The sequence below is a fragment of the Larus michahellis genome, chromosome 2 (genome assembly GCF_964199755.1).
Source record: "Larus michahellis chromosome 2, bLarMic1.1, whole genome shotgun sequence".
In the NCBI taxonomy this organism is placed as follows: domain Eukaryota; kingdom Metazoa; phylum Chordata; class Aves; order Charadriiformes; family Laridae; genus Larus; species Larus michahellis.
Genome location: NC_133897.1, coordinates 27,053,454 through 27,065,096, shown reverse-complemented (window position 1 = coordinate 27,065,096; position 11,643 = coordinate 27,053,454).

Here is an 11,643-nt window from a genome sequence, read left to right as displayed (position 1 = left end):
CACAGTTCGGCGTAGACCTCGAAAATAGGAGACAATTTCATCCTTAGCAATTTGAAACCATTTTTAAATATTGTGTTCATTCAGGCTCAGTTTTTTCTTCACTGACACATCTAGGCCCTAAGCTTTACTCTTCATGTGTAAATTTTAAATGAAACTCCGCTGTACACGTCTACCTACATGAGACACCATCTCACTGGAGAAGACCCTTCCAGGGATGAGCTCATGAGGGACAGGCGTAACCAAGCTCTGTGAGAGGAGACCAAATTCCCACTCTCCGTACATGAGGCGAGCACTGAGTTGCTGGTGCTGGAACCGTAGAACAAGAGAGAGGAGATGGGGAACAAGAACTAACTGTCTGCCGATGCTGTGGTTTATCGCATGATTAATCTAGTGGAACATTTACAAGAACGTACGATCCCATGCATTCATTCAAGCCACATACCTATTTTTCAGACTTCAAGGAATACAAAGGCGGTTATTTTTTCGGACAACAGTATATCATGTATCGCTATTTCTTTTAACAGCGAACAATGGGAAGTGGAGGATTTAGTCATTAAAGACAACAAGGTGGCTCTGCTATGAATGCTATAGTTCTGAATAGCTTTGGGGCACAACACACTTCCCCAGCAAGCTCCCAGAAGGCATTCCTAGTTTCTAAAGACACAAATGATCTGATTGTAAAAGAAGTGTGTGTAATACAGAGAGTTTAATAATGAACACATTGGTTTTAATAATGTACATGTTTACAACATGTAAGTACAAGTTGTTTTACAGTCCATTATGTTCAAGTGGATGTACAAAATGGAAATGCTTTGCCATTGTAGTGGTTGTTTTTCTTTCTTCACTAATGATGTTTTCTTGCTCTTTTCAGTAGAATGCTCTGAAAAGCCAAATACGGGGTTTAGGATCTTCATTTGAGCTTCAGGTGGTGGAAACACTGTGTGGTTGCATCAGTCTTTAGGGCAGCCTTGGTTTCAGTGGAATTTAGGGTTGTCATCACCCTTGGGCCTTGCAGGAAAGGCTTTGTTTGAGAGATACTTACTGAGTAATTTCTAATCAGAATATTTTCCAATGGAAAATGCTATTTTTCTTCATCTCAAGATGTTTTGAAATGTTGTCATTGCGCACACAAGGTAAATGTCACTTCTCTGCTTTATACGTAGTACCATACACCATAATATCGTGAATGCTGATATGACCTTGACAATTGCAGTGTCTTGGCTGTAGGGTGTTTTGTCTCTAATACATTTCACAGGAACAGAAGAAATGCATAATTGATGTATCAGTGGATCAAAAAGTTGGAAAGGAGCTGACACTTGAATCCATGGATTCAAGGAGTATTTTAAGAGGAAACCAACCTTATATTAATCAACTCCGCAGTATCTATTTCCTCTCAAACACCACACCCAACACAGGAAAACCCGGTTTAGTGAACGTTTGCTCTGTCAGGAGGGTTTATGTGTGTGCTTTGTTTGAGCAACTAGATGTATCAGAAAGATGCTGGTTGTTATTCCTTACTAGTTACAGAAACGCAGCACAAATTAAAAGACTTTTTGTGGCATGGGATGCTGAAAGTAAGACTTGTGTTTTATTTGATTTAGTTAATAAATATGTTTTAGCTGAAATAAAACAGCAACAAAGGTAGAACAGACAATTTTCTCTGTATTAAAATTCTTAGCAATAACGCTACCTTAATTAAAAGTCCGACATTATTGCCATTACAAAGTGCTCATGCGTTTATAACATAGCAACATAACTTTGTTTTGAGATGAAACCAACCATGCAAATGTGGTGAATATCTATCCTCTTTTCCTGAATCCTCCTCCATCCTTTGCCAACCTTAAAAAACAAAAATTTGAGCCATTTTTCAAAGATGCAAATCCTGTACACCAACAATGTGAAGGTGTTTGCATTTCCAGTGCTTGGAATTTTAAGTCAGATGTGTCTTCGTGAAGCTAGATATGCATAGTTATTTGATTGCTGCTCAAAAATATAAGCATTTGTAGACTAAAATTCATTTACATTGAAACAGTAGTTGATCCCAAGCCAGTGAGACTCTGTGCAGTGTGTGAGCCCACAACCCTCTGCGCTCTGCCCTCTGGCACCACAGAAGACCTGAGCCCAACCATGTGCAGTTTGGAACCAGTGCTAGCCACATGGGGGGGAAAAAAAGGAAAATTTTGAGCTAACAGTAGTGGCAAACTGGGAATTTTGAGTTCATGGGGCAGCTGGGCCATTGCAATATGCCATTGTACTTTCTCCATGAACAGCTGCTTCAGAGGAACCTGGCAAAATGGAAGTATGAATCCTACACAGCAAATGTCATCGGCCAGCAGTGATACTACATCAGGATGAAGAACATGATCAGCTCCTTAGTCAACTATCTAGTGAAACTTAAGTCTTTGGCCAGCCCCGAGATTTAGGATGATGCCAGAGTCATGCTGCTTGGACACCTATAGTTCTGTGGCAGCCATAGTCATTAAGGTACCCGTAAGGTTTGATTTCAAAGTATCCTTTTCATGGCCTGCAGATGTTTCTGTGCAGCACAGAATTTTGTGGGTACTTCCAGATGAATCACAAATCTATATTTAAGGACCCCTTTACTGAGTACTCAGAGCATCTTTGTGAAAATAAAAGAAAGAATTTCTCAGCATTTCAATTTGTCTCAGCCTAATGAAGGACAGCTGTTTTAACCAGTAAAATCACGTGGTGAGAAGATTATCATTACTGAACATGTCACACTGCTGCAGAAAAAGAAAGCATCATGGTAAGATGACTAACCAGGGTGTTGTATGTGAGTCTCATGAAACACAGATCAGCACAGAGAGTGTTGGGGATGATTTAGGCCGTGTTCATCTGCCTTGGCAGAGGGACCATTTAGATGACCTATCAAACTCCTGTCAAGACTTATTTTCTGTAATTTTATAGCAGCAGAGGTGGGCAGAGTGCTCTGCTGGGGCAGGAAGGTACTTAACTCTCATCATTTGCCATTTGAGATTTTCTTCATAATCCAATTTCAGGATCTCACAAGCCTATCTTTAAGAGGAAAAAGAAAAGTACCTTCAGTCAATTTTAAAGGGGATCTGATGCCTACGCTGATTTTAAGAATCTGGTTCCTTTTCTCTCCCTGCGAACAAATGCAGCTTTGAGAAGTGACTGCAGGAGGTCACGCTTCCTGTAATGTCTGACGTGCAGCACTGTGACAAAATGAACCCCTCCATTCCCAAGTGCTGGTGATGTTAGTTTGCATAAACACAGTCAAGGGGATAAAAGCTCCTTCCCTCATCTGCCCTGCATTTCTCCCCACCTCATCATAGCCACCACAACAAGTCTTTCCTCCCCAGTCTGTGCATCCGACATGCTTTCAGAAGGAATGTTTCTCCTTTAAAGTTTGCACCTTATGTTGACTCGCTGTTGGTCCAGGATGTTCTCACCACAATTCAGACTGGAAAGTGTGCATTTTAATCCAAACTGGTTCATAGAATTCAGATGCTTGGCCCACATTGTTTTAAAAAAAAAAAACAACAGACCACTGGAATTATGGAAATGGTAGGTGCAGATTTAAAACTAAATTAGGGATAAAAGTCTGAGCACGCAGATGAAGCATCTTTAGAAGCAGAATAACATTACCTTTCTCTTTTTGTCAGAATGTAATCCTGTCATCCAAAAAACCCCAACATCTAAAAGCTCTTTAGAAGACGAATGTTAGATAAAAGCCACAAACAGGAAAACATCTGGAAATTCTAGGTAGCATATATACATATATATAATATATATATATGAATATATATACAATGCGTTATTATAAGAACCATGTTCAGGTAGAGAGTGACCCATAGTCGCCACACAATGTATGAAGCATCAGTCACAAGTGGGAGAGACTGTGGGGCAGAGAGGGTATGTAGCCTCTCAACTACCTTAATGCTATCTGGGGAACCCGTATGGAGTGCGGGCAACCAGGGTCACCCATCTGCCCGCTCCCGCACCAGATGGGCTCACAATGGGAATGTCTGGCTGCACTGCATTTCTCAGCTTGCTAAAACAATGCTGAGCTGATGAAAGGGGCTGATCAGGAGGCACGCAGAAATAATCTCTTTCCCGGATGCGTGTCTGCTCTCCAACAAGTAACCTCATTTATATCACCAGCAAAAGACCCACTGTTGTGGAGAAGACTGACCTAAGATACAAACCGCTCCTTGGTACGGAAAACCTCTTATTTCACTGTACCCTGTGCAACACAGCAGTAATTCTCACTGACTTCAGCAGTGTAGCGGGGTTTTTCCCTCACTGATTTTAGAGGTTATGTAAATATCTAGCAACCACTGAAAACACTTGGTGAACTCCAGTCTCACCCTCATATTTAACATGAAAGATCCCAACTCTTCAGTATTGTGCTACATATAGACTAATATTTCTTTAGTTTTGAACACTCAAGGCTAATGTATCTCATTGCATGTGGCGGCACCAGGCTGATCACCATTGTGTTGCACAGATAGGTGCTTCTGGGAGGTGACTGGTACGCAAGGAGATGTACGGCTGTTCCCAATAACTGCTGCAGGGGATGAACTTCTCACAGTATGTGTGTGTGTGTGTGCATGTGTGCACCTTTTTAATGAATAAACCCCTTATGGATAAATACCATCACGATTAAGCATCCCTTCTGAGAAGGGCCTGGGAGGGAGTTCTGTGGAATTTAAACAATCTGTGATATAAGACCCATGAAGAAAGAGGCCACGTGTCTGGGTCAGAGACAGCATCAGCAGTATTGGCTTCCACAGGGATGAAAGTCGCACAGAATAGCTGCCTATGATGAGCGTTGCTCTACAAATGGTCAGAGCTCATGTTCTCCTTGCTCCAGATTGTGTGGGCAGGTTTATCAAGTTCAGGCCCACAACAAATGAACAGAAAATAGCTGAGGAAAAGGTTTTCCTTATTGAATTGCATTGTACTACAGCCTTTTTGTATTTTACAAGCTCTTTTATTGTATATGGGTATATAGCAAGTATTTAACTCCCAAGGACTTAGCCACCATGCTCATAATTGGCTCTCCAGCAACCGAAGGGAGGTGACCCTCTGGCAGAGGCTGTAGCTTTGAACTGGCAGCGATTCAGAGCCTGCACAAGAATTAATAGTACAAGCGTGTCCAACACAAAGCAGATACATCCCATACTGCAGCCTTCATTTTCAACAGGAGGGAGCCCAAGGATTTTTCATTTCATTCCTCTGATGTGAAATTTCTTCCTGATGAGAGACTCCTTGTGAAGTCTGTGTCCGTAAGGTTGTGGAAGGTCATTCCAGATGTGTCGTCAACTACACAGGTACTGCCACATTCCTGATGAACAGTTTGTCATGTCTTGTCAAGTCTGGGAAAATGCCAAAAAGGAATCAGAGCATGTTTCTCCTTTCTCGCTATAAACCATGTAGGAGTAACTTGGTATCAATTTTTCTCATGTATCAGGAATATCTCGTATCTCGTGAACAAAGGTTTCTGCTTTTCAGGCATTTGTATTACATTACACAAGTACTAACATTCCTGAGTGCAGAATGTTGTATCAGTTACCAGTAATACACTTCAGCAAAAGAAATGAATGCAATCAGGGCAAAGAAAAGTAATAAATGTATTTTATGCTTAACATACACAATCTTTGTAAATTGGCAGTAGAACTTCAAGAATCAAAACATATACAAAAAAATCTGGACATATTATAAATAATTCCCTGTGTATATAAAAAGTTTTCCTTTTTAATTCATATTTGGACAAAATATTACTGCATGGTTGTGACAGGAAGGTTTTATGCAATCGAGTTTTATTGGATTATGCTTGAAATGCATGGCTCGCAAAATTGAAAAAGCTTGAAAACGTAGCAAGATTTCCCATGTTAGGAAATCTGAGGGACAGTCTATAAGCCACAAATTCATTGTTTATGACTGATATGAATGAAAACACAGTTCTAATTGAATTATCTCTTTGTTTTTATGTGAGCCAGGAAATTCATTGTCTAACACTTACTGTGTAATGTGTTTTTATGCATAAAAATACCCTGATGATTTTCTACACCAGGAGATGTATGTTTCTGATTGTAAACCAATTTTCTGTTGCATTTTGTGCTGTACATGAGCTGAACCTTGCTGTAAATAATTCACGACATGTAGAAAACCTTCTTACAAAGTAACACTGATTGATGTGAGTGAAATCTCAACTTTGCTGAAATCAAAAGCATCAGCCGCTTGAGTTCTGTGGAAACCAGGATTTCACCCTTTACAGCTCCTGTTTTATCAACGTTAATGGCTATGGATGGATCAGAGAGGGGATGCTTCGTACTGCCCCTCCAACACTCACGTTCCCCCCAGGGGCCGCAAAAGTGCGGGGGCTGCTGTTGTCTTTTCAGGTCATTCCCATGAAGAACTGGGGAGATTTCTCAGAGAGAAATGTTGGAGGAAACAATACAGAAGTTAAACCTTGCTCTGACATTTCCTATTTCAGCAGATACAGGAAGATGGAGCCCTGGCAGGGGGGTCAGATACCCTGGAAAGCCTGGTCTGCTCTAGCCCTCAGATCAGGTGTTGCCCAGTGGGGTCCATGTTGAGCTGGGTGCCAGTCAAATGCCCTTTCTTGGTTTATTTTACATGTTGCACAGGAGTATTTTACATGTAATTTCTTTGGTGTAGAACTGAGCATTCAGAAAATTTCGGCTTTGTGAGAGTCTTCTATTTTTGCAATTAAAGAAAACTCATTTTAAAACTGTTGGAATGTCTTCTTCTCCTAAGGTAATGAGATATAAATGAATACCAAACACTGGTGCTGTTGTTACACAGTCAAATAGCCCGCACCCCCTCCGGTATTTCTTCAAGTTTCTGACAAGCCCAGCTATGAGCTAGTAGCACAATAGCTTTAAAGGTCAGATAAATATCTATTAAAATCAAGGAAAAGCCTGTGGTTAAGACACTGGACTGCATGGACTCAGCAAACCTATGTTTGGGTCATGTCCCTGCCACAGACTTACTGTGTGGTCCTGAGGAAACGATTGCAGACAAAGTGCTAGCCTCACTGAATCCATCGAAACTGCCACTGACAGATTTAGGCTGTAGTCCTACACTCAAAATTTAAACTTTTCCTCCAAGTATGTTTTCATTGGTAAAAACTCCCAACCTGTCTGACCATGTTATTCTGTACACATCTAAACTGTCTCTAAATCCTGACCAAAGCTCCCACAAAAGTCAATGGGGAAAAGCTGTCCCTTCCTCCTCCCAAACCACATATTCCTCAGTGACTGACCTGACTTTACGCACTCTCATGGGAATTTTGTACCAAAATCTACTTGTCAATAGTGCTCAGCCATGAGCTAATGAATTCTTTTCCCTCTGGTTAGTGAATTTTTCAAAATATTTAAAGCACTCGGAAGTATTAGAAGGAAAAATGTTCAACAGTTGTTGAAGAGAGAGCCATGTCTTAGGGAACCCTCTAGCGCACTGTGATGTAGAGACTACACACACACATATATTAAACATACACATGTAATAGAAAATACCTACTTAAACTCTACACCTATAGTCCAAATCATGCGACTGGGATGTAAGTGATGCAATTTCAAATGTTGCTGGGCAGGGATGGAGTCAGCTCCTGCACTTTACTTAGCACTCCAGCAAATAGTTTGCTAAAAGATGCTACTAGGCTGATGCAGGGCTAGCATGCAGAAAGGCATCACTAAATTGCACATATTTTTTAGATGCTTCATGTACTTCAGAGCGCTGAACCCTTCTCCATCAATTAGGCCCATCTCTCTCTCTCTCTCTCTCTCTACATATATATGTATAAAAAAAAGATGAGCATATCAAATGCATGCAATACATACAGTAGTATCTGCATGCTTTGCTAACAACTGCTCGATGTTAATTTTCTCAGTTTCTGCTACAAAACTCCCTCTTTTTGGGCAACAAGACAACACTGGAAATCACTGTGGGTACTACCAGTGACAAAGTCACCAGTTAAAATCTCCTTTATATCACAATGACCCCATGAGCACACCTCTGTTGGCAGAAGGGCAAACTAGACATAGGCAACGCATCCCTACACTAAGTGTGAGTGTCAGCAGTCCTCATATAGATAAAGCCCGAAGGCCCTTTTCCCTCTAACATTCAAAAATACCAGCTCTTCAGCAGAATGCATTGTGGCCGAGATGTTTGTCAATCTGCCAAGAGAGACCTGCTTCCGAAGCAATGCAGCTGAGCTGCAGAAGTCAGCTAGCATAGAAAGACATTGGAAGAGAAAAATACGTCTTGGCCCAGAACAATTTATGTTATTAAGAAATGTTTCACATTAGATGAAGCATCACCAGTGAGCAATATTCACAAACATCAGGCAATTAGACATGCACGGGACACAGCAACGGTCAAATGTATTCTAAGAATATTTTCCTTTAGTCAAGGGACAAAGCCTTTCCGTGGCACCTCCTGAGTATAGTTGCATTTGCTGTTCTGCTCAGTGAATTATAAAACTGCTCAGGAGAGGCTGGAGCATTGCTACCCATCAGTTTCCTTGGGCTGGCAAATGTACCTCATAGATAAATGCTTTGGCATCGGGTACATCTTGCTGTCGTTTAATGAAGCCTTCTGCACCTAAACAGTATCTGTAAAGAAAAAGGGGAAAACCCTTGTTTTCATACTCTTTGGAAAATGGCAGGACTAATGGACTGTTAAAGTAATTAACAGTTACCCATCACCTCTCTTCAAATTTGAAAGTCTTTCCTCATCTGGGGGACAGTTGGCTCCAGAGGGTGTTGAGCACCTGTCTTGGAAGGTATTTTAAGGACATGTTAGACGTGCAAACTCAGAACTGATAGAGATGGGCCTATCTGTTGTCTTTGATAATATTGTGACGACAAATAATTACTTATTAATAATATTCTATTTCCAATGGGAGAACTCCCCTCCGACCTTCAAACACTTACTTCGCTTTTGGAGGGTTGCTTTTTGTTTGTCCTGGTAGCAAAGCATTCATAATACTGCCCATCAAACCTACCGATATTTTTCCATAATGTTGCTAGTAGTTCTGGTTTGAAATGTAGAATAATTGCATGTGTGGATGCAGTTTAAAAGCAACAGTCAAAGATGATTGCTCCATTTCCAAACTGAAAACCACTCTGCTTCACACAGAATTTTGTACATTTCTCTACTGTTTTCAGTTATTGCTCTGAGGTTCTTGACTGTGAGACATTAGTGACTTTCAGAAATGGCTCTTGAGCGCGAATGAATTTTGTAATGCCAAAACAAACAAAAAAACACCAAACATCTTTGCTTATATGGATTTCAAGATGATGGGTAAGGGGTGGTTTGCGTTCAGACTGTGTGGCAGAGACATGCAGAGTGGGCATGAAGTCTTTTACATGTTACAGCAACAGAGAAAGCCTAGCTCTTCGAAGGTATTTTGTTGCCATGAATTTTACAAATTCCAAATTTCCAAAATTTGAGGATGGGGTCAAGCTTAGTCCCACTAGCTTTGGTAGGTCAAATATCTGTACTCTTATTTGTCCTGAAAGGTATGTCACATTTTCACGATGCCTTGTGCACACCATGAAAGAGGTTATTAACATTATGTCAGAGTAATAATCTTCAAAGCAAGCCTCTGATTCTTAACAAAGTAGGAGGAAGGCAAGTGGATACTTCTGCAAGTCTAAGCTTGAAATAACCCCCCAAATAATCTGCCATAGGAGGATGGATTCATAATAGATCCATAACTGTTTGGTGACTACAACCCTTGCCCACTCCCCCAAAAAGCCACTTTATTTCTCCTCAAATCCCAAACTCTTCCCTGTCATGAAAGCCTTGAAAAATTCCTGCTGCTTTGTGCTGGAAAGTCTCCATCTTTTTGCCTTTCTCAGACTGATTTAAGTGGGGACATTCTACTTCTGATTAAAAGTGCTGTTTTCTGCTTTGCTGGCAAGAGCTACACCAGTAAAAGTCACGGTTAATCTCCACCAGCTTTCTTTGGGTTTGGAATCCGTCTCCACCGTCGGTGTGTTAGCTGTGAGTGATCCAGAACAGACAAGGACCAAAAGCAATTTTCCTGCACATTTCTATTTTCTCAAAGCCAGTCTGTGTTGGATATAGCACCTTGGAAAATATATCTGAAATCAACAGAGGTTTGCTATTTTTATTGCACTTCAAAAAACATAGCTCGTTGGATTCCTTGGGAAACGTATCTGTTTGTGTAAACAGTAAAGCCAAGTTTCAGTGTGGTCAAATTAGAAGCAGCTGAAATATTAAACCCTAATTTCCAAGATGGAAACTACAATAAGCAAAATGCAATGTTACAATTGGTACCAAGAAGAAACCAGGATTAAAGAGGAGCCATAGTGGACTATGGTGCTAGAATACAAGTGTTCTAGTTGCATTTTTCCATAGAGCTCAAAATGCAAAATTCATACATATATCATACCGTTGGATATCTTTTCTTACAGCATATTTTTTCATTTCGGAAAGCTGCCATTGTCTTCCTAATTCTCTGCTACAACTGACTCTGTCAAAATGCGGTTTGGAAGTGTTAGGATTTTCTGAGACCATGCACATGAGTAACGTCACCTCACTTCTTGGGCTCCTTGCCAGTAGCGTGTGTTTATTAGCTTCATTTTTTTTTCTGACATTGAAAGAAGGCATTGATAATGGAGGAACCGTGTCTTCCTGTTGACTTGGTTCTGGTTTCAAGTTGTTGCAGCCTTCAGAGGAGGTTTGGGTGGGGGGTTTTGTTGTTATTTCTTCCCTGGTGATGGTTCTGGTCTTACACAGCCATAGGGCAAAATAAAAAAAAAAAAAAGCAAACCAGATTAGAGTGACTATGCTGAATAAAAGCACAGCTGGGGATGTATGTAAAATTCTTGCCAGATACGAAGACTTTTTTCTGCCACTGGTTAGTGCTGCAGGTCTGAGAGTAACATGAGCACTGTCTTCACTCTGGAGATGGCGTTTGCTCCTTTAATTACAGCACCACAAAATGAGAAAAACTTTCTATTGCGAAAAACTTTTCTAGCTTTTCTAGCTACAAATTTTGTGCCGTGGGGCAGCGTGCTGTATGTTATGAGGTTACTTTCTTTCTTAGGCTTGGCAGGAACTCATAAAAGGATCACCAACACCACTTTACTATGTGACGCACAGCCCATGCAGCAGTCATAAGCAATCTGCCTAAAGCTGAGAAAATCTCACTGAGCTAGTCAGATACAGAGGGATTTTGGAAGGTCATAATTTTTCTGACAATCCGACTGTAACTAGACCCAGAGGCGTTAACATGTTTGACTTTATTTACCTTTAAAAACATGTGGGCTCCAAATGGAGCCTGTTTCCTGTCTCAAGCCGGGCTTGAGAGCTTTCACATTCCACTAGCATCCCTGCTGCCCAGAGACAGTTTGCCTGCATGAAAGTGGTGTTGACAAAGCTTGTGTTGATCTGTTTTTGTGTTGTTTGTTTTAGGATTATCTCTAAAGAATCCGGAAAACACTTCTACGCATCCAAACTTCTTTAGCAGCGTTATTCGTGTTGCCTCTCAACTTAACCGCTTGGTTCCTGGTCATTCTGCTGATGGCGACTAAGAACAGAAAATTATGAAATTTGCTGTACTCCTCCCAAACGTGAGGATCACAGCGCCCTGCACTG